Source organism: Sciurus carolinensis, unplaced genomic scaffold (genome assembly GCF_902686445.1).
Source record: "Sciurus carolinensis unplaced genomic scaffold, mSciCar1.2, whole genome shotgun sequence".
NCBI classification, from domain to species: domain Eukaryota; kingdom Metazoa; phylum Chordata; class Mammalia; order Rodentia; family Sciuridae; genus Sciurus; species Sciurus carolinensis.
The window spans coordinates 160914-182497 of NW_025920144.1; the positions used below are offsets into that span (position 1 = coordinate 160914).

General features: G+C 54.0%; 1 pseudogene; it reads right to left on the bottom strand.

Moving 5' to 3' along the window:
- Positions 1–21111, bottom strand: part of LOC124974359 (N-lysine methyltransferase SMYD2-like) — a 94037-nt pseudogene extending 72926 nt beyond the window's left edge.
- Between the last annotated feature and the right edge of the window lie 473 nt (positions 21112–21584).

The following is a 21584-nucleotide window of genomic DNA, read 5'->3' on the forward strand; positions in this document are numbered from 1 at the left end:
CATTGAAGCCAGGAGGTGAGCAGGAAGGACTCGTCGCCCTATTTTCCCTACTTTTATGTATATTGAAAATTTCCAACCCTGGCTGATCTCGGGTGGCCACATGTGTGTGGGGCTGGGGCAAAGGCAGAACCAGGGTGTGGGACGGGGCCAGGAATTGGGAAGGAGGCCAATCCAGGGAGGGAAGCTCAGCCAGCAAAGGCGCAGAAGGGGGAACGGGCAGGAAGATCAGGCTGTGACTTTGAGGCTGTGCCAATCAGGGCTCTGCAGGAGCCAGAACGAAGGGCACCTGGTGTGTGTGTGTGTGTGTGTGTGTGTGTGTGTGTGCGCGCAAGCGCGCATGGAGCCAGAAACTGACACTTATTTTTAAGAACTGGCTCATGAGGTCATGGAGCCTGGCAAGTGAACAGTGTGTTCTCGTGTATGGGAGCTAAAAAGTGGATGTCCCCAAGGCGGAGGGTAATGCCATGGATCTGGGAGCCTGAGAAGGCGGGGAGGGGATGGACAGAGGGTGGTTCATGGTCACAGGTGCAGCTGGGCAGGAGGAACGGCGTCCAGTGTTCCGGAGCGGAGTCAGGTGACTGGGGTTGATGACAATTAATTGAATAACTCAGAATTCGCTAGGAGAGAGGATTTTGAATGTTCCCAAGGCACACATGGGTCTGGGCGACGGGTAAGCCAGGTGCCCTGATCATCACTGCAGTTGTGTCCATGCAGTGAACTGTCATGCCGTACCCCATAAATACATACGATCACTGTGTGTCAGTTAAGAGTTTAAAAAATATTAAAAAGGGATAAACAGAAGCCTCTGAGTCTATCATCTACTGTTCCCCGATCAACTCTTGTTTCTCAGAATAAAGCTCCGGAGGCTGATAAATCACAGTCTGCAGGGCAGGAGGCAACATTCCCTCCTCCTCTGGGGACCTCAATCATCTTTGCAAGCCCTTCAACTGATTGGACAAGGCCCACCCACGTTATGGAGGGCAATCTGCTTTCGTCCAAGTCTAGTGATGGCAATGTTTACTCATCTAAAAAAAAGACGTTTACTGAAAAGTTGGACCAATTATCTGGTGAGGATGGCCTCGACAAGTTGACATAAACGCCACCATCCTGGGGGCCACGGTGGGACTCCAGGGATGACGTGCTGAGAGTTTCAACAAGACGCTGGCTCTCCGGGGGAGAGGTGGCAGAATGCACTGCCCCGGGAGGGTGGCTCAGAGAGCAGACCCGGCGTCTAGCGTGAGCAGCAGCAGGGTAGATGGTGGGAGCCTCACAGGAGGGAAAGCCAGAGGGGTCTGGGTCCGTCCTGCTGTAGCCGAGCTGCGCCTGGGTTCCCGACTCTGTGCTGGGCTCTGGGGACAGGACAGTCAGCAAGCAGGAGTGCTCCCTGCCCCGCTCTCCTCTGTCCAGCGACCCTGCAGGGAGCAGGTGGAATGCTGGGCGGTTGATGGGCTCAGGGTGGTGAGGAATGAATACCGCAGGTGGACCAGGGAGGGCTCAGGGAAGCCCCCAGCTAGGGACTCCACACTGCACCCTGAGGACAGGTGGGAATTTGGGCAAGAGAAGGAGAAGCCGCATCTCCGAACAGAGGGGAGGGCGGCGAGCAGATCTCAGGGGCCAGGGAGCGCAGGCAGCCAAGGGCTGCTATTTTGCATAGACTCTTCTTTTATAAACCAATAGTCATTCTTTATCATTTTTCTTGTATACAAATGGTACGTTCCTACACTGGTTTGCTAGAAAGCCAAGCAGACCTTCGTAGGGAGAAGCATTCCAGAACTCTCCAGCCTTTCTCAGGGTATCAGTAACAGGGCCTCTGAGGTTGAAATTAAGTATCACGCAGGACTCCTTAAGAGACTGGCAGGCTTCAAAATCAGAGAGCACCCTCGATATGTAAGATGATCAACTAGCAAGGACTGTGTCACATAGTAAAATAGAGGACAAATGGAAGGACAGCAAGGGTCTAGTCCCCACTCTGCCACTTACCAGCTGTGTGATCTTGGACAAGTTGCATAACTTCTCTGGGCCCTTAGCTTCTCTGATATTTTGTATCAGAAAAAAATGTATGTGTGTGGGCGGGGGTGGGCTGGGCAAGATCATTTCTAGTTTTAGGATTTTATGATTCTATGGGTTAGGGTGATGTGCAACAGGGAAAAATACACACCACCCACAGGTGACTCCTCCAACACCAGTATTTCGGTACTGGTTAGGCGTTCGGTACTGGTTAGGCGTCCACTACATGTTGACTGTGCCGTGTGCTGGGGAGTTAGTGGTGAGCAAGAGCCAGATGCTGCTCTCCAGGAACTAACAAACCAGAGATAAGATAATATTGCCAGATAGAACAAATGCACAATCGAGATCATGGCAGATTGTGATGAAGGCCATAAAGATAAACAGGATAGTGGGATGGGGGTGGGTTTCAATAAGAGAGTCGATGTAAGGAAGAGGAGCGGAGCTGAGACTGCCTGATTAGAGGGACCTGGCTATGCAGAGAGCTGGGAGGATTCCAGACAGGCAGAATAGCAGGTGTAAAGGCCCTGGGGCAGCAGTGAGTTGGCTCATGTGTGAGGACAGAGAAGAGGCCAGGTGGATGGAGAAGGATCCCTGGGGTGGAAAGTGACTGGATATGAAGAGTGGGAAGTAGTTGCGGCCAGAGCCCATGGGCCTCTCAGGGTTCACAGGACCCCTCTGGCTGCTCAGAGAAGGTGGAGTGTCAGAGCTGGAAGCAGGAGACTGGCGGGGAGGCTGCTGCAGTAGTGCAGGGGCCAGGTGACTTTGACGGGATCAGGGGGTGACCGGGCACCCCAGCAGGTCCTGTCTTCTTTTACTGGGTGACCAGTCATCACAACGGACACTTGCTCTCTCTGGGTTTTAGAGGTTCTGTGACTGGCAGCAGAGTCACCAGAGAGGGGACCCGTCCCTGTCCCCTCTGGCCCGGAGAGGCTCCTGCGATCCCTGGCCTCCCTGGCTTGCAGTGGCCTCACTCCCGGCTGGGCCTCCATCTCATGCCTCCCCCTGGGTGAGGCCCTCTGCACCCTCCCCTCTGCTAGTGAGGTCCTGGTTGGGGAGCGGGCCTCCGTCCTGCCTGTCCTCGCTGAGGAGACTCCCGGGCGATGTCCTCGGCCTGCCAGCAGGAAGGGCCTTTCCCATGCCGTCCACACCCAGAAGCGAGGTGCTGGCGGGGCCTGGGACCCTGCAGCCCTGGGTAGGCCCAGTCCTTCCACAGGACGGACGCTGCCCCAGCACCACCTGCGTCGCCCCAGAGCCCACAGAGCCCCGCGGCCAGGCAGCCTCTGACCACGGCCTGCCCCTCACCTCCCGGCTGCTCTCTGCTGCTGAAGCCACAGACCCAGGATCCTCAGTCTGGCTCACAGGTGCTCTCACCTCCCTCCCTGCACAGAGGCTGAAGCAACGGCCTCAATGCAATGGGCTGAACATCTGTCTCCCAGGTTCACGGACTGAACCCCAGGCGGATGGCTCCAGAAGTGGGGGGAGGGCTTGGGGATGCGCCTCCCAGGGGCCTCAGGAAGAGAGTCTCCTGCCACATGGGGAAGTCACCAGAGGGTGCGGTCCATGGGCTCGAAACAGGACCCTCGGACGCTGGGCCTGCCTTGATCTGGGCCTCCAGCCTCCAGCCTCCGGAACTGGGGGAGAGAGTCCCTGGGACTTTGCTCTGCAGCCTGAGCATGTGGAGCCAGCTCTGTCCTGCAGCACTGCCGGTGGCCAGGTTCTCTCCTCTCCTTTCTGTCTTAACCACTGCCCGGTCCCTCTGCCTTGATCGCGGTCCCCATCTCCACCATCATCAGCACAAACCCCACCCCCCGCACCTTCCCCAGGCCTCCATGCTGGGCACCCTGAGCCCTCCACTTCCCCCCAGCTCTCTTCCCCAACACCCCCGTCTGCCCCGGGAGGTAGAAGCCGAGTCTGTGTGACACACGGCGAGCCTCTCAGGCCCAGAGTCATCTCCTAGGGCTGCAGGGACTGAAATTCCACAATCCCATGGCCTAAAACAGCAGGCACGGCCTCTCCGCCATGCAGGAGGCCAGAGCCTGAAGGCAGGAGTTGGAGGCTGGATGCAGGGCCCGCCCGAACCCGGTGGGACGCCACATCCCCTTAGTTATTTCTGCAAAGACCCGGTTTCTGAATAAGGCCGCAGTCACAGGTCCCGGGGTTCAGGACTGGAACAGCTCACTTAGGGGGGACAAATCCAGCCCACGATGGAGCGGCTGCATTCATTCACTAAAGCTGTGACCCACCAACGGCTGCCCGTAGAAAGAGACCGCGTCACCAGGAAATGCCAGATCTGTGTGGCACATGTGAAGGGGAAGAGGAAAAAGGAACACACGGGATAATTAGGATGAAGACCCACAGAGACACCCACCCTCCGCCCCCGTCTTCCTGCCCAGGACTCCTCAGGGCTGGAGGGAGGAGAGACCCTGCAGGACCTGGGCAGCCGCTCTGCCCCTGCGTCCACCCTTCCCCGTCCCCAGGGCCACTCTGTGGTGGGGCCCAGGCACCGTTTCCTTGGTCGCGAGCCACTGAGGTTAATTCTCTTGGTCCAGCCTCGCTGGCCTGTAAAGCCCAGATCTCAGGTGGTGGATTTCCCCCATCAAAGGGCAGTGTGTGGGGGGCCGCCGCCGGAGCCTCGTAAACACGGCCGGGGACACACACAGGCACCCTCCCAGGGACGGCCAGTGGCCGTGACCCCTGTGAAGCCACCCCTGGGATTTACAGTGTGGTGTTAACGGGCCGTCTGATGCCGTCACCTCTGCCCCCGTGGTCCAGGGACAGCGCTGGCGGGGACAGAAGCTAATTCCCTGGATTAAAGCAGAAGGAGCCCCCAGCGTTTGGAAGTGTCAGGGACAGTTTCAAGTCCCAGCCGAATGTCCCTCCCCAAACCAGCGCCTGCCAGGGGGTGTTTTTCAAGCAGATGCCACACACAAGCTCCCGGAGGCAAGTGCCTTTCCCAAGTGCAGTCAGCTTCCTGTCCAGTTCAGATCCCTGTGTGCTTAACTACAGTTGTCCCCAGTCCAGTGTCCACAGGGGCCCACAGGGGTACTAAAGTCCACAGCCTCTCAAGTCCTTTGTGTATGATGGTGCAGGATTTGCATAGAATCCTGTGCTTTAAATTACCTCTAGATTACTTATAATATCTAATAAATGTGAATGCCATGCAAATAGTTGCACTGTCTCCTCCTCCTCCTCCTCTTCCTCCTCCTCCTCCTCCTCCTCCTCCTCCTCTTCCTCCTCCTTCTTTGTACCAAGGATTGAACCCAGGGGTGCTTAACCACTGAGCCACACCCCCAGCCCTATTTTGTATTTTATTTAGAGAGAGGGTCTCACTGAGTTGCTTAGGACCTTGCTGAGTTGCTGAGGCTGGCCTTGAACTGGCGATCCTCCTGCCTCAGCCTCCCGAGCCTCTGGGATAAGCGGCGTGGGCCACCGCGCCGGCTGTTGTACCATATTCTTTATGATGAGAAGAACGAATTCTGCCTGCGTTTGGTGGAGATGCAGGTTTCTTCACAGTGTTTTCCACCCGCAGTTGGTTGAGCACATGGATGTGGAACCCACGGACACGCAGGGCCGCCGGTTCCTCTTCCTGGCTCTGGGGCCTGGCACCTCTGTCCCTTCTCCCTGGAAAGCTCTTCCCTTCAAACCTCTTAAGTTCTGCCTCGGATGTCACCACTCCAGGGAGCCTCCTACCCCCACACCCAGGTACACTGCCCACCTTGCTACTGATTCTCAGGGTTCTCACTGTGCATCCCGAGCCTGGGTCCCTGCCAGCTTGGGGCTGAGTTGAGACCAGAACCTACCGTGGGCCCAACTGCACATTTATCACACAGAGCGGTCAGAACAAGTCCAGAGATTGTGAGGAGGACAGTGGGCAGCTTTCAGGGATAGAGTGGCCACGCTTGATCTTCATCCTGTTGGCCATCCACTTCCTCTTCCTGTGTCCCCTCCCATTTCTTAAGATAGGACCGAGAGCCAGCGTCATGATAAAGCACCATTACTTATTCATTTCTTTAGCAAACATTAATTCAGCTGGACAAATTCCAGGGGACCCTTCTTGCCCAGGAGACAATTCTTGTCCCCCCGGGTGGTCAGCTCATGGTGTGAACCCAGGACATTTCTTCTACGTGACCTTCGGAGGTGTCACCTCTGAAGCAGGTGTTGGGGGGAAGGGCTCTAGGACCCCAGCATGGGAGCACTTTGTGCCTTTCTGAGTCCCCAGAGGCACTTGCTCGCCTCGTGGCCTGAGCAGGGCATGATGGGGGAGACGGCTGGGGCCCTCCGCTCCCCTCCTCCCTGGCTGACAGTGCTGGCTCTTCTGAACCCGGGTGTAGCGGCCTTGCCCTGGTTCCTAGATGGATTTGGACTGGTCTGAGGCACTGTTGGGAGGGCTTTCGGGAAGTCCATCAGGATGAGTGACAGAGGGGGCTTCTGGGAAAGGATGGAGAGAGTTCAGTGCCTCCTGGGAGGAAAGGGCCAGTTCTGACCAGGGTCCCCAAGAGACTTTGGGAAGCACAAGTGTACAGACTCAGTGTGTCTCCCCCAAATTCCTCGGTAGAAGGCCCAACTTCCAGTGTGATGGTGCTCTGGGGCAGGACCTGTGGGGACGACCAGGTTTAGGTGAGGTCATGAGACCAGAAGCCCCCATGAGAGTCTTAGTGGCCTTCTAAGAAGGAAGGGACCCTGGAGCATCCTCTCCCTGCAGTGTGAGGACAGCAGGAAGATGGCCATCAGCAGCAGCCAGGAAGAGAGGTGGCAGAGGGGGACTGAATCAGTGGGCACTTTGGTTTTGGACCCCAAGTCTGTGAGCTGAGGAGGGAAAGGTCCACTGTCGGAGCTTCCTGTCCACAGAGCAGCCTAAGCAGACCCAGGCAACACAGTGACCATGGAAATGGGACAAAGCCACCACAATGTCCTTCCACTGGTGATTGGATAAGCAAAGGGAGATGCCCCCACACAGTGGAAGAGTGTGCTGGTAAGTAGAAGCGAGCTCTCCAGTCCGGAGAAGACAGGGAGACAGCCTGAGTGCAGACGGCCAGGTGGAGGAACGAGGCTACACACTCTGCCCCTCTGTGGCCTTCTGGAAAGGGAGCCCTAAGGGGGTAACCCTGCTAGCCTTGCGTTGCTGGCGCGAGACACCTGAGGAAAACAACTTGGAAGAGAGAAGACTTATGTTAGCTCACTGTTTCAGGGGTGCCAGTCTCTGACCGGCTGGCTCCATTGCTTGGACCAGAGGCAAGGAGAAACAAGACGGAAGATGCTCTGTTCATGGCAGCCGGGAAGCAGAGAGAGAGAGGAAGGGGCAAGGGACAGACGCAGTTCTCAGGGCCATTCTCAAAGACCCTCTTTCTCTAATCAGGTTCCAGCTCCTAAGATTCCACCACCTCCCAAGAATCCATTCAGCGATGCACCCCTCTGTGGAATTAATCCATTGATGAGGTCAGAGGCCTCTGATCCAAACACCCCCAAATCCCCACCTCCCGTCATGGCTGCGCTGGAGACCACGCCTGCAACCCATGAGTCTCTGGGGGAACATTGCAGATCCAAACCATGGCAAGAGCTTCAAAATCAGTGGTTGCCAGAGGGTGAGGCGTGGGCTGGGGAGAAGGGTGGTTATGCAGAGCAGAGGGCCTTTCAGGGCCGGGAAACTGTCCTCTGAGATACCGCAATGGCAGGTGCCTATCACCTGTGTCTGTCAAAGCTCACAGACCTGCAAAAACAAAGAGGGAGCCCAGTGGTAAGCTATGGGCTTTAGTTAACAACGATGTCGCAGAATAGGCCCATAAGCTGTAGCAACAATGTGGTCACATTGACGCTGGGTCTCTGTCCCTGGAGCTCCATGCTTTTTTCCATCCCACTTCCAGAGGCCAAGTGTGGTCAAGGCTCCTGAAGAGTCCTGGGCTCCAGGGACCCCCAACCCTCTTCCTTCCCCAGACAGTGCTGACCATGAACTGTGACTGAGCCTTCCCTTCTGACCTTCCACTGGACTCTGGGTGGAGCAAGGCCTAAACACCAGCTTGGTACTCACCGGCTTGGTATTTGGTGAATTACCTAATCTCTTGGATTCTCATTCCCTTATCTGCAAATTGGGAACTATCAGTGCAAAGGCCCTGGGGTGGGCTGTGCTTGTCACATTCAGAGAACAGCTGGGAGGCCTGTTTGGTTGAGGCAGAGTAACCGAGAGAGAGGCAGAAGATCAGGTCACAGGAGTCGTAGAGATCATGTCAGGATTCCATCCTGACTGGAGCTATGGGAGGGTTTTGCATAGAGGGGGAATCTGATCTGACTGCTATTTTCTGAGGCCAACTCTGGTGGTTATTTGGAAAGAAAAACTATAAGAACGAGGGTGGAGGAAGGGGGTCAGTTAAGAGACGGCAATAGTAACATGTACCAAGTTGTTGATGACGTTTCCAGGAAACTAACATCATGTTACGGCACAGCTTAGAGGTGACCTTTAAAAGCTCATGTGTGAGAAATTGCAAGGATTTTCAGAGGTGAGATGATTAGATGAAGAGAGTCATAACCTAATCAGTGGATTAATCCACCCATAGAGATGAACTGGGTATTAACTGTGGGCAGGTAGGGTGTGGCTGGAGGAGGTGGGTCACTGGGGACTTGCCTTTGGGGTCTACATTTTGTCCCTGGTTCCCTCTCTGCTGCCCAGCTGCCATTTCCTGAGCTGCTGTCCTCCTCCATGATGGTCTGCCTCACTTTAGGCCCAGGGCTACAGAGTTGACCGCCCATGGACAGAACCTCTGAAACCATGGGAATGCAAGTCTGGTTTGAGGGGGTTGAGAAGCGCTGTGGAGGGTGCAGGGTTCTTGGTGCTGGCTGCCTGTTACATCCCTGTGCTGGATAGTCCCTACAGTGCCTGCAGCGATCCTCCGGGCTTTGCAATACGCCATGGGCAGCCCAGCTTCTGCTGGAGCAGGGCAGGATCTGTCACTTGTACTAGCAAGGAGAACACAGCAGAGGGGAGGGACGACTCTCCTGTGACTTACGTGAGCTTGGAGCTTCCAACTTGCTGGTGGACTCTCTCCCTTCCTGGCTTTGGTGAGGCAAGTCACAGAGACTCACGTGACTAAGAACCAAGGGCAGCCTCCAGCCAACAGCCAGCAAAGAGTTGAGATCTCCAGTCCCTCGACCTGCAAGAACCTGAATCCTTCCCAGTGGGGCTTGGAGGTGCATCCAGCCCCAGCCCCGCCTTCCCAGGAGACCCCAGCCCTGGCCAACACCTTGATTACCATCTCGTGAGATCCTGATGCAGAGACCCCAGCTAAACCCTTCCTAGGTCCTTGACCCTCAGAAGCCATGAGATAAAGTGTGTGCTGTTTTAAGCTCCTACATTTGTGACAGTTGGTAATGCAGCAATAGAAAATATATAGGATCATCTAAAGAACTTAAACCGAAACCAAACACAGTAACAACTACCAGTATCCAAGCACCATGCAGGGCAGTAAACCCAGATCTCCAGGGCTGGTGCAGGAGCTCAAACCTCTCCCACGTGGTGTTCGTGAGCAGCTGTTTTAGGAGTGCTGCTCCAGATGTTGCTCCTGGAGATCAGGGACTGACCAGGATAGGCATCCTGGACGTGTGGTCATCAGGGCGTTCTGGTGGTGCACCCTGGGTTACCCGGGGTTTCATCTTTTCTCCAGTTACATTGCAATTTTTGCTCTGGGGTGGGAGCTTCCAGCACCCCTGCTGTCAGGAAGATCAAGGCCTTTGGGAAGATGGCATCAGGGCTGAGAAGTGGGATGGAGCCATCTGTCCACGGGAAAGGCCACTAACGCAGAACCCAGGGCCCAAGAGGTCCAAGACTCAGCCCAAGGGGCCTTTGAAACCAGAGACTTCATATCATATTCACACCTCTGAAAGGAATCAGAGGGTGAAGGACAGCCACAGGGCAGTGGCTAGAGGGGATCTGGCAAGAGTGATTGTCTTGGGGATAGATGAGTGGAGACCTATGGTGACATTGCTGGGACATCTCTCCCGGTCAGGTCGTTTGGGGGTGGACAACACCCAGCAAGAATGTCAGGAACAAGACCCTGGACACCCCGGGCAGCCTGTGAACCCCCTGGCTTATCCAGGGTCATGTTTTCTGGAGATAAGCAGATAAGAGGTGCGTTGGAGATGGAGGATTCATGATGGGTGAAATGCAATGTCTCAGGTCTGGCTGTTTCCTGACCTTCCTGGGGCTGCCAAGACCAAACTATGGAAGAATAAGATTTCTGGGACGACTTCCGGGATGCAGGGCAGAGGGTGGGTTTATACTCAAGCACCATGCATCTCTGGGTGCTGGGGAAGGACTGCGCATCCAGCACTCTGGCTGTGGAACAAAGTGATCTCAGGATATAGAGGCTAACAGCCCCCAGTTCAAAGCCTGACTCTGCCACTTGGACACATGGCTTAACAAACATCGGTGTTCTCATCTGCGAAATGGGGTTAGCTAGGATCAATACTATGGGAAATTGACCAAGTCCTTCAGTGGGATCTAATATATGCAGATGTATGCAAATGTTTGTAAACACTAGTGTGGTATCTGGAAAGAAATCAACATTCAGCAGAGAGTAGCTGTGAACCCAATTTTTCTTTTCAGGACTAGGGGAAATGAGCCGTTTAATGGGACTTGGCCTTGGGATATTACCCAAGGGGTGTGGGGGCACACAGAATGTCCTGCAGAACTCTGCCTGTCTGCCGGCTCGGAACCCGGTTGAGCACCCAAGGCTGGGGGCTCCCTGCAGGCACCCCACTAACCACTAGTTCATCACATAATTTATTCCTTGTTTTGTTCCAAAGCTTGTCTGTCACCGGTTTTTCCAAAATGACCTGATGATATCTCGGGAGTATGTTTGTCTCTTGTTTCTGTGAGTGAAGGTCCTGAGGACAGTTCACTCCTCATTCTAATCTTTGGGGTCATTGCCCAACCAGGTCTGAAGATTCCTTCTAAGCACAGGAATGATTGTCACCAGAGCCATTGCAGGGGCTGGATGGACGTGGCAAAAATGAAAATCGTGACGACTTGTGTGTCCTTTATCCTTTGGCCCCTGAAAGAGAGACCAGAGGCCAGATTAAAGCTCATTAACACTCTGCTGAAATAACCCTCTTCCACTCAGCTCTGCAGTGTGTGGGGACAGTCTTGGCAGGGGACAGTGTCCGGGAGGAGCCTGTTGGGCATGGTGGCAGACTGCTTGAGTGGCAGCTGGAGGGAGCAGAGGAGCCCTGGCTTAGGGTCAGGAAAGTGTCGCTCATCCCTGGCGTTAGCACTGCGGTCTTATGAGATCTGCGCTCCGGAACCAGCCATTCAGCTTTCCCTGCCTCAGCTTCCCCGCCAGAAAAATGGAACCCTTCAGCAGGGGAGGTGAGGGGGTGACCTTAGCCCGGTCCCTCCGCTTGTCCTGGGAACAGTGCTGGAGTCCTGCTCTGGCAGCAGTGGAGAAGGACCTGCCAGCCTTGGGAGCCTTGGCCAGCACCGAGCAGGTGGCCCCCTGAAGTTTGTAGCAGTGCCCAGCACCCAAATGCGCTTGGTCAATGTTTGCTCAGTTGTTCAAGATTTGTCTCTTCCAGGGCCCAGGAGACCCTGTGAGCCGCATGGGGCTCTCCCCACCAGCTCCCGCAGGACGTGGGCTCCCCACTCTGACACCAGCTGTCCCCGCCTGCATCCCACCTGCTGAACTCCCAGCAAGGTGATGCTTTCCCGGTCAGACAGATCCCTCCGCAAACACGCCCAGCACGGGGACTTCCCCAGGGGCACTTGCTGGGGTTTGAAAGAATCTATTTATCTGTACAGTAAACAGAGCCATCAGCCCAGGATGGAAGGGATATTATCTGTTTATTCTCCACGTTGTTTTCTCAGAGCCAAGAACAGTTCCTTGACGCACAGAGATGCGCAAGAAAGGTTTATGGGAAGAGAGACCCAATGCAGGAATTATGAAGTGCGCCTGCTCCACGGGCCTCCCGCGGCAGCACCGGGTGCTGGTGAGGCCCCCGTGTCCCGCTGGCCGTGTTTCTGGGAAGCCTGGCTGTGTCCTCAGAGAAGAGCCCTGTGTTCCCCCCTGTGATCCCGAATAATCTTCGGATGATGGTCAGGTGCCCTAAGAAAGGTGCAGCAGAGGACCTTCGGGAGCTGGTTGGGCTCCAGGAAGAGGAGAAAGCAAAGTGCCACATCTTTTCATCTTTCATCCAACATCAGGGAACCTCATGATCCACAGCACGATTAAAATGATGGAGAGCACGCATGGAGTGCGTCTTACATGCGGGGCATGGTGTCCGGCCCAGAGAAGGGCCGTCGAGGATGATTAGGAGTGAGAAAGTTACCGGAGAGAGAATGAAGCTCTCTTCACGCAGAATCGATCTTATCATCAGAATAGTACGTCAAGGAGGTTTATGATCATCCCCATGGTGGAGGCTCAGAGGGAGGCAGGGTTGAGGTTCGGGCCCTCTTAGAAGCACCTGCAGGAACCGGATCCCTTTGGTCCTCTCTGCATGTCTCCTTTCTGTCTCTGGGTTCCTGATGTCTGAGTTCCTCTCCATTTTCATCCCGCCCTGCTGGCTACCACAGTGCCTGCCCCTGTTCTTTCCCTTCAGACCTCTGTCTCCAGGTGGGGCACCATCTTCCCTGGCCCTCCCTCCAAGGTCGATGGGCTGGTACTCATTAGAAAGCAGAACTCTGCCTGGAGAGCAGCCTCCCAGTCTCTTCCCATCACCTGGGAGGCAGATATTATGATAATTGTCAGACCCATTTTAAAGCTGAGGACGTGGAGGCACGGGAGGTGAAGCGCAATGACCCAATCAGCACCCACTTGGATTCGTTTCTAGGGCTGCTGGACTTGGTGACTTGAAACCGCAGGAATTGATAATGTAGTTCAGAGCCCAGGGAGCTGACATCAAGGGGACTCAGGCTGCAGTTCCTCTGGAAGGTTCTGGGAGGGATCCTTCTGGCCCCCTCGGCTTCTGTTGCTCTGACTCCATCTTCACGGGCTTCTCCCGCGGGTCCCTGCGAGTCTCCTTTCTGGCTCTCACGGGGATGCTCACCACTGGCTGCAGAGCCCACCCTCACCCAGGATGCCCTCCTGGTGAGACCCGACTCCTGGATGCTGGTGTCCTGAGGCTTTTGGTGGACACCCCTGTGACAGCCCAGGCTGGAGCAGTGAGCTGTCTCCAGATGGGATGCACTCCAGAGCCCGCGCCCTTGATCGACACAGGAACAGGGTCCTCCCTCCAGAGTACGGCAGGACCGTGGGCACTCGTTAACTCCTCGGGAAGCAGGTCCTGCCACTCTCGGCTCTGGCTTTATCTGTGCCCTGACCTTGAGTTTGTATCAAACAACGGTTTGTACTTTTCAGGCGGGAGGGAGGAGACCTGACCGGCACACTTTAGCTTCATGCCTCCCCTTTCACCATCCTGGACACCTGGAAGAGCCCCTGGGCAGGCACCTGAGCCGTCCCTCTTCTACCCAGATCCCTGCACACTCCTGCCTCCTGTCCCCGCCCCAGGCCATCGGGTGGCATCTGGTGTGGAGCAGAGGAGAGGGAGGGAAATGCTGAGATTGGACCCGGGGAGGTGTGCGGTCTACCACGCAGGCCGTTCCCGCCAAGCCTGAGGGAAATGAGAGAATCGGAAAATGAAAGGGCTGTTTGTACCAGTTATAGAAACTGGACTGTGGAGCAAAGGTTTGACTGCAAGGAAAACACTGGGAGTTCTTTCTGGTTGTGGAGCGGCTCTGCACCCTGCCCGGGGTGAACTCACCCTGTAACTCACATGTGAACCTGGCCCGGACATTTTCCCTCGTGGACAAGGGGGTCCGCACTTGTCTCCCACATGTTTCTGACTCCTCTGAGGTCAAACGATGACAGGGTTAAATCTTGGGTTCAGGGAGCAGACAGATCTCTCCCCTCTTGCTGGCTGTGCAATGTTAGGCAAGTGACTTGACTCTCCTGAGCCTCGGATTTTAATCTGTCATGTGGACATTAATACCAGACTTACTGTGAGGATTAATGACCTGTTAGAGTGCACGGGATGATGACTAGCCCATGGATGGCACCCCCAAATGCATGTCAAGACCCCTATTCTCAATCCCCTCTCTGCCTGAAACACCTTTTACCCAAGTCCTGGTTTTTCCTTTCTCCCTCGGGAGGGGGGAGGTGGTGATTCGTGCTCTTCTCCCACTCAAATCAGGCAGACGGTGAGTCCCTGGAACTTGATGTCCTTGTGTTCTGAGGCTGTCGCCAGCCCGGGCCACCGGCGCCCGTCTCCTGGTGGAGCACAGCCTCTCTCTCTACTGTGTGTTCTTTCCTGTTTATCCGGCGCTGAGGTCATGAGTGTCAAGCAGGCTCCCAGACACCGGGGCTGCGGCTCTGCCGCTTGCTTTGGTTTCTATCTCGCAGCTGCCTACTAGTGCGTGGCCGTGATGGTAGATGGCACGTGACAGCCAAGCGGATGGCCTCATCAGCCCGGGAGTTTCAAGCCCTCTTTCTCTCGGGTAGGAGGGCCACTTGGCGATGCAGGGTTGACTCTCTTCCTTCTTTATCTGCATGGTCCCAGCTCTCTGAGGTCTGGGGTCTCGTCTTAACCCCTGTCCCCAAGACCAATGCTGAGCACTGTGTCCGGAACGTGGTGCTGAAGACGTGTTTGTCTTTTTCACTGCTAATTTGACAGCGATTTTTCCAGTACCGACTGTGGACCAGGCTCTGGGCTAGACCTTGGGAACTACAGAGAACAGAACGGGTGATCATTTTGGAGTGATGGAGGGGGGTAAGGAGTTAAGTCCACACTGCGGAGTTCTAGAGGAAGTGGGAGTTGGTCACCTCTGTCTGGAGGTTGGTGCGGGGGCAGCACTTCAAGCCTTGGAGTTGGGTCTTGATGGAGGAGTGGGGGACCCTCACCTGGAGAGTAGAAATGAGGGTGTCCCCAGCAGAGGGACTAGCAAGCTTGGGGTCACAGAAGTGGGAAACCCTTGGTGTTCTGGAGAATGGCAGGGACTCACGCAGGCCAGAGCTCAGAGGATTCTTGAGGGAATGACTTGGGAGAGACCACAGGAGGTGACAGCAGCTGTGGAGGGGCTTCCATGGAATGGCCTGGTCCTCTCTGTGTCCTCTAAAGGCCACGGTGCAGGTAGGATGGAGGAGGAGTTAGGAATGACAATCAGATCCTTCTCTGACCTCCTCGGGGGCATGGAGACTGGGCATCGGAAGTCCTTCAGGACACCCAGTGCTTGGCCACGGGGCTCTGGGAGAAACCCTTGATTGGCAGCATCCGCCCATCCCTGTGGCCAATTTCAAGCTGCTGAACATGGAGCTGTGGAGTTATGGAGCCATGTACCCTGCTGGGAAAGACGGTGGATAACACCAGAGCCCATGAAAGCCTTGTCTGCCCCTTACGGAGTTTTTATAAGGGTCCGTTGGGAGAATATGTGGCGAATCACTCCAGAAATTTCCTCACCAAGTGGAGGTGGAGGTCTGCCATCAGCCTGCCAGTATTCAATCTGCTCTTTTCCCACGTTCACAGCCTAAAGTGTCCCTGGAGGGATCAATTTCTCTCGACCACAGGATTGGGTGGGACGGTCCCAAAACACAGCCCCAAGGCCCAGCTGCGAGAGGCCATGAGCACATCCTTCCTGCGGCCACTGGCCTGCCAATCAGTGCTGAGCTAATCGGAATGATCAGAGGACACCTTCATTTCTCCTCAGAATGAGGAGGAAACCATGCAACTGCAGGAAGCTTCTGGAACATCATGAGCCCAGTGTGCTCATGGGATTAAGGGTGGCTTCCTGGGGGATGCACATTTTAAGCAGAGACCTGAATGAGTGGAAGGCATTATCCAGGGCAGGAGAGGGGAGGAAACCCTCTAGACCACCAAGAAAGAAGGTCTTTACAACAGACACCAGTGCCTGTGTTGGAGTCCCAGAGGAGATGGGGCACGGCCAAGACAGAGTGAGGCTAGACAGGCAGGAGGCCAGAAGGAAGAGGGAGATTCTGGCTTCATGTGTGATGTTCTGGATCATATCAAAGTTTCTAGAAGTTTTTCTGAGTGCAAAGAGAAGCCACAGACATGACCAGATAAGTTTTTCAGAAAGGTCATTAGGTCCCAATGTGGGAAATGGCTTCCAGTGACCACCAGTGAAGCATACCACAGCAGTGGTCCAGGCGAGAGAGGTTGGGTCTTGGACTGGGGCTGTGCAGTTGGGATCAGGAGGATGGATGAATCTAAGACATGGTGACTGGACCCATTAGTAGGAAGGAGTTGGTGGTTGGAAATGGGGTCTGCACAAAGAGGAAGGAATCAGGAAATAAGTGGGTATGGTGATTAAATTATTAGTCTTAGTTCTGTATTTCCTGGAAGTTATGTCCAGTCCTGCCGTGGTCTGATGGTGGGTGGGTGTCTGAGTCAACTTTTTCATCACTGTGACCAAAAGACTTGACAAGAACAATTAGAAGAAGAAAAACTTATTGGGCTCATGGTTTCAGAGGTCTCAGTTCATAGATGGCTGACTCTTTTGTTCTGGGTCCAAGGTGAGGTAGGACAACATGGCGGAAGGGAGCAGAGGAGGAAAGCAGCCAGGACATGGCAATCGGGAAGCAGAGAGAGAGAGAGCTCTGTTCACCAGGGACAAAATATAAATCCCCAAAGCACACTCCCAGAGACCTACCTCCTGCCACACCCTACCTGCTTACAGTCACCACCCAATTAATTAATCCTGAGAGGATTAATCCACTGATTATGTTAAGGTTCTCCCAATCTGATCATTCACCTTTGAACCTTCTTGCATTGTCTCACACACAAGTTTTCGGGGGCTACCCCATACCCAAACCATAACAGTGGGGTTACTTTCCTTCACCTTGACTCTGAACTTGGCCATGTGACTTGTTTGGCAAATGGGACTCTAGTCTCATTAGGTGTGACATGGGCAGAGGTGGGAATATGCTCATGCAGGTGGTCTGCATCTCTGCCACTTCCAGTGGGTCACTGGAAAAAAGGATGTGAGAAAAAAGGATTGCCCGTATGATTTTGGGATGGCATGTTATGTGGCATTATCTTGGCATTGCTGACTGATACATTGGGTTTGGGTTGCTCGGGCGATGACTCTCATTTATAGTACTGTTGGATCACCACCCCTGTGTGTTTGCCGAAGCACTCTACTATTTAAATTTGAAAATGTGTGCCTGCCTGAGAACCTAGCAGACCTGACTCTGCTGACCTCTTTTCTAGATAACTTCTGTGCTCCATGATGGGTAGGGCTTGTGAGCATGCCATTGGAAACAGGACCCAGGGGATAACCAGTTATTCAAGCAGGAAGTCCCTCTCTGTACCACCTTTCACCCCACTTTTCTGCTGCCTGTTAAACCAAGAGATTTAGGGTACCTCAGAGCATTGAGTGATTCGAAATTTATTTGGGGAAAGGACCTGGGAAGGTGACATGTGGAAGAAGTTACTTATCCTAGCCAGACGCTCGACACCGATGACGTCACTGAGGCAGGGGAAGACAGGAGCCCGCCGAATAAGTGTGGGACATTTCCTCCAGGAAACACTGGGTCTTGATGTATGGAGTGTTTGACTGGGTTAGGCATGAACACAACCTAGCTTTTCTTTTTATGAAAGCAATAAGCATTTATAAAATTCCCCCTTCTACCCTTCACCTAACTTATGAGTCGTTTAGCTTTAACCTTCTTATGACCCGCAGCTTATAGAGACCCAAGTCATTTAAAACTCAATCCAAAGCGAAACACGTTTCAGTCATGGTAAAATTAATTCCCCTTCTCTGCATTTGTTCTGAGACCTCTTGGGGGAATCTGTGGCCAAATTGGGCAGGGGACGCTGGGGAGAAGGAAAAGAAGGGGAGTCTTGTGAATAGAAAGGAGTCTTCTAACAGGAAAGATATTTATAAAGCTGCATTTGGGTACTGTTCAGTTTGGAAGGAATTTGTTAAAATGGCAATATATGAATCTTTGAATGGTCTCATAAATCATAACTTCATGCCCAGCCAATCAGAAGCCATGAAAATCTGGTGCTTTGGAACACTCAGACGTTACTAGAAAGATCCTGTGTGGCTCTTTGGAAGTCGAATCAGAAAATCTGGCTACATTTGGGGGTGTGTGGAATGTCTTGGATTACTTCTCAAACATTGTAGATTTGATAAAACTCAAGACATGGCTTTTCCAGCCTCATTTCCTTTCTTCCCTGCCCCCAGTAATTATTAAACCCTTCTGTACATCAAGAGAAGCTTAATCCATGTGTTTCTGATTCATTTACACTTAACTCATCAAAATATTGTTTTTAAGGGGCTGTTTGTTGTCCAAAAAGCCTTTTCTCCTAAGCTTGAAAGCTTAACTTTGCAGAAGCAGGAAGCCGTCTTTTGCCAAGAGTAAATGAGCGAGAAGTCCAAGGGACTTGGGGTTTTGAAGTATGTGCAAAGAATGCCCGGCAGGTTCCGAGTGTGGTCAAATCTCCCTATCTCCAAGAGATCTCTGGAGACCCACGGGCGGAAGTATCAGGGAACATCACCCCTTCCCGAACCACATGAAATTACATTCCAGCGAGCAGCCAAGCCAAACCAAGCGGAATCCAAAATGCAGGGACGGGGACAGGGGAGGCTGAGCATGGTGACCTTGTGAAAGGAGAGAGTGTGGTCTTGTAAGTCAGTGAGGTCAGCTGGGGTGCGTGATTTAGAGCACCTGCACCAAGAGCTTACTGGCATGAGCGGGTGCAGTCACCTGTGCTGTCCACGTGTGTGAACTCAGGGGATGTGCCCATGGAGGAGGTGACCCGCTACTCCTGCCTCACGGAGGGGGAAGCTGAGTCATGGAGCATTTCTCCACAGCAAGCAGAGAACCCTGGTCAACCTGTGACTTGTTTCCCAACCCGTGACAAACATTTGCTGTGTCCTCTGTGCTTCTCTTCAGTATGAAAGAAACAAGAGCTCACAGAGACTTGTTCACAGAGGCTGTGCTCACAGAGGCCGTGCTCACAAAGGCTGTGCTCACACAGGCCTTGCTCACAGAGAACTTGCTCACAGAGGTGGTGTTCACAGAGACCATGCTCACAGAGGCTGAGCTCAAAGAGGTCTTGCTCAGAGAGTCCATGCTCACAGAGACTGAGCTCACAGAGCCCGAGCTCATAGAGGCATTGCTCACAGAGGCTGTGCTCAAAGAGACCTTGCTCACAGAGGCCATGCTCACAACGGCCTTGCTCAAAGATGCGGTTCTCTAGGAGACCAAGTTCACAGTGGGCTTTCTCACAGAGGCCTTGCTCACAAGAGGCTGTGCTCACAGAGGTGGTGCTCACAGAGGCCTTGCTCAAAGAGGCTGAGATCACAGGGGCTGGGCTCACAGAGGCCAAGCTCACAGAGGCTATGCTCACAGAAGCCTAGCTCAAAGAGGGCTTGCTAATAGAGGTCTTGCACAGAGATCTTGCTCACAGAGTCCTTGCTCAGAGAGGCTGTTCTCACAGAGGCTGAGCTCACAGGGGTCGAGCTCACAGGAGCTGAGCTCACAGAGGATGAGCTCACAGAGGCCTTGGTAACAAGAGGCTGTGCTCACAGAGGCCTTGCTAACACAGGGCTTGTTCATAGAGGCCATGATCACAGAGGGCTTGCTCAGAGAGGCCAAGCTCACAGAGAGCTTTCTCACAGGGGCTGTGTTCACAAAGACCTTGCTCACAATGGCCTTGTTCACAGATGCAGTTCTCTAGGAAACCAAGCTCACAGTGGGCTTTCTCACAGAGGCCATGCTCACAGAGGCCATGCTCACAGATGACGAGGTCACAGAGGGCTTGTTCGTATAGGTTGTGATAACTGAGGTCGTGCTTACAGAGGCTGTCTCACAATGGCTGTGCTCACAGAGGTCTAGCTCCAGAGGTCTTGCTAATAGAGCACATGCTCACAATGGCCTTGATCACAGAGAGCTTCCTCAGAGTGGCCATGATCAAAGAGATCTTGCTCACAGAACCTTCATTCACAGGGCCCATGCTCATAGAGGCCTTGCTCACAAAGGCCGTTCTCGCAGAGGCTGTGCACACAGAGGCCTTGCTCATAGAGGCCGTGCTGACAAAGGCCAAGCTCACAGAGGCCGTGCTGATAGAGGCCAAGCTCACAGAGACCATGCTCACAGAGCCTGAGCTCACACAGATCTTGATCAGAGAGTCCATGCTGATAGAGGCCAAGCTCACAGAGCCAGAGCTCAAAGAGGCATTGCTCACAGAGGCCTTGCTCACTGATGTGGTTCTCTAGGAGACTAAGCTCACAGTGGGCTTTTGCACAGAGGCCATGCTCACAGATGCTGTGCTCACGCAGGCCTTGCTCACAGAGAACATGCTCACAGAGGTGGTGCTCACAGAGGCCTTGCTCAAAGACACTGAGGTCACAGGGTATGGACTCACAGAGGCCAAGCTCACAGAAGCCTAGCTCACAGAGGGCTTGCTAACAAAGGACATGCTCACAGTTGCCTTGATCACAGAGAACTTTCTCAGAGTGGGCATGATCACAGAGACCTTGCTCAGAAAGGCTGAGCTCACAGAGGGTTTTCTCACGGAATCCGTGCTCAAAAGACCTTGCTCACAAAGGCCATTCTCACAGAGGCCTTGCTCACAGAGGATGAGCTCACAGTGCCCAAACTCACAGAGACCTTGCTCACAGATCTTGCTCACAGAGTCCTTGCTCACAGAGGCCGAGCTCACAGGGGCATTCACACAAAGGCCGTGTTCACAGAGACCATACTCACAGGGGCAGTTCTCACAGAGTTCGAGCTCACAGAGGCCATTTTCACAGAGGCCAAGCGCATAGAGACCATGCTCAGAGGCCATTCTGACAGAAGCCAAGCTCACAGAGGCTGTGCTCACAGAGGCCTAGCTCACACAGGGCTTGCTCATAGAGGCCAAGTTAACAGAGAGCTTTCTCACAAGGGGCCATGCTCACAAAGACCTTGCTCACAGAGCCCTTGCTCACAGAGGCCATGCTCATAGAGGCCTATCTCACAGATCCGTGCTCTCAAAGGCGTAGCTCTCAGAAGGCTTGCTCACATAGGCAGTGCTCACAGAGGCGGAGCTCACAGAGAACTTGCTCACAGAGGCCGAACTCACAGAGGCCATGTTCACAGAGGCCAAGTTCACATACACCATGCTCACAGAGGCCTAGCTCTCAGAGGGCTTGCTCACAGAGGCCGAATTCACAGTGGGCTTGATCACAGAGGCCATGCTACTGAGTTCATGATTACAGAGGCTTTACTCACAGAGGTCTAGCTCCAGAGGACTTGCTGAGGACATGTTCACAGTGGCCTTGATCACAGAGACCTTGCTCACAGTGGCCATGATCAAAGAGACCTACCTCACAGAGTCTGTGCTCACAGGGGCCATGCTCATAGAGGCCTTGCTAACAAAGGCCATTCTCACAGAGGCCATGCTCATTGAGTCTGAGCTCACACTGATCTTGCTCAGAGAGTCCATGCTCACAGAGGCTGAGCTCACAGTGCCCGAGCTCATAGAGGCTAGCTCACACAAGATGCTCTCACAGAGGCCTTGATCACAGAGGCCGTTCTCACAAAGGCCATTCTCACACAGGCTGGGCTCACAGAGTCTGTGCTCACGAAGGTCAT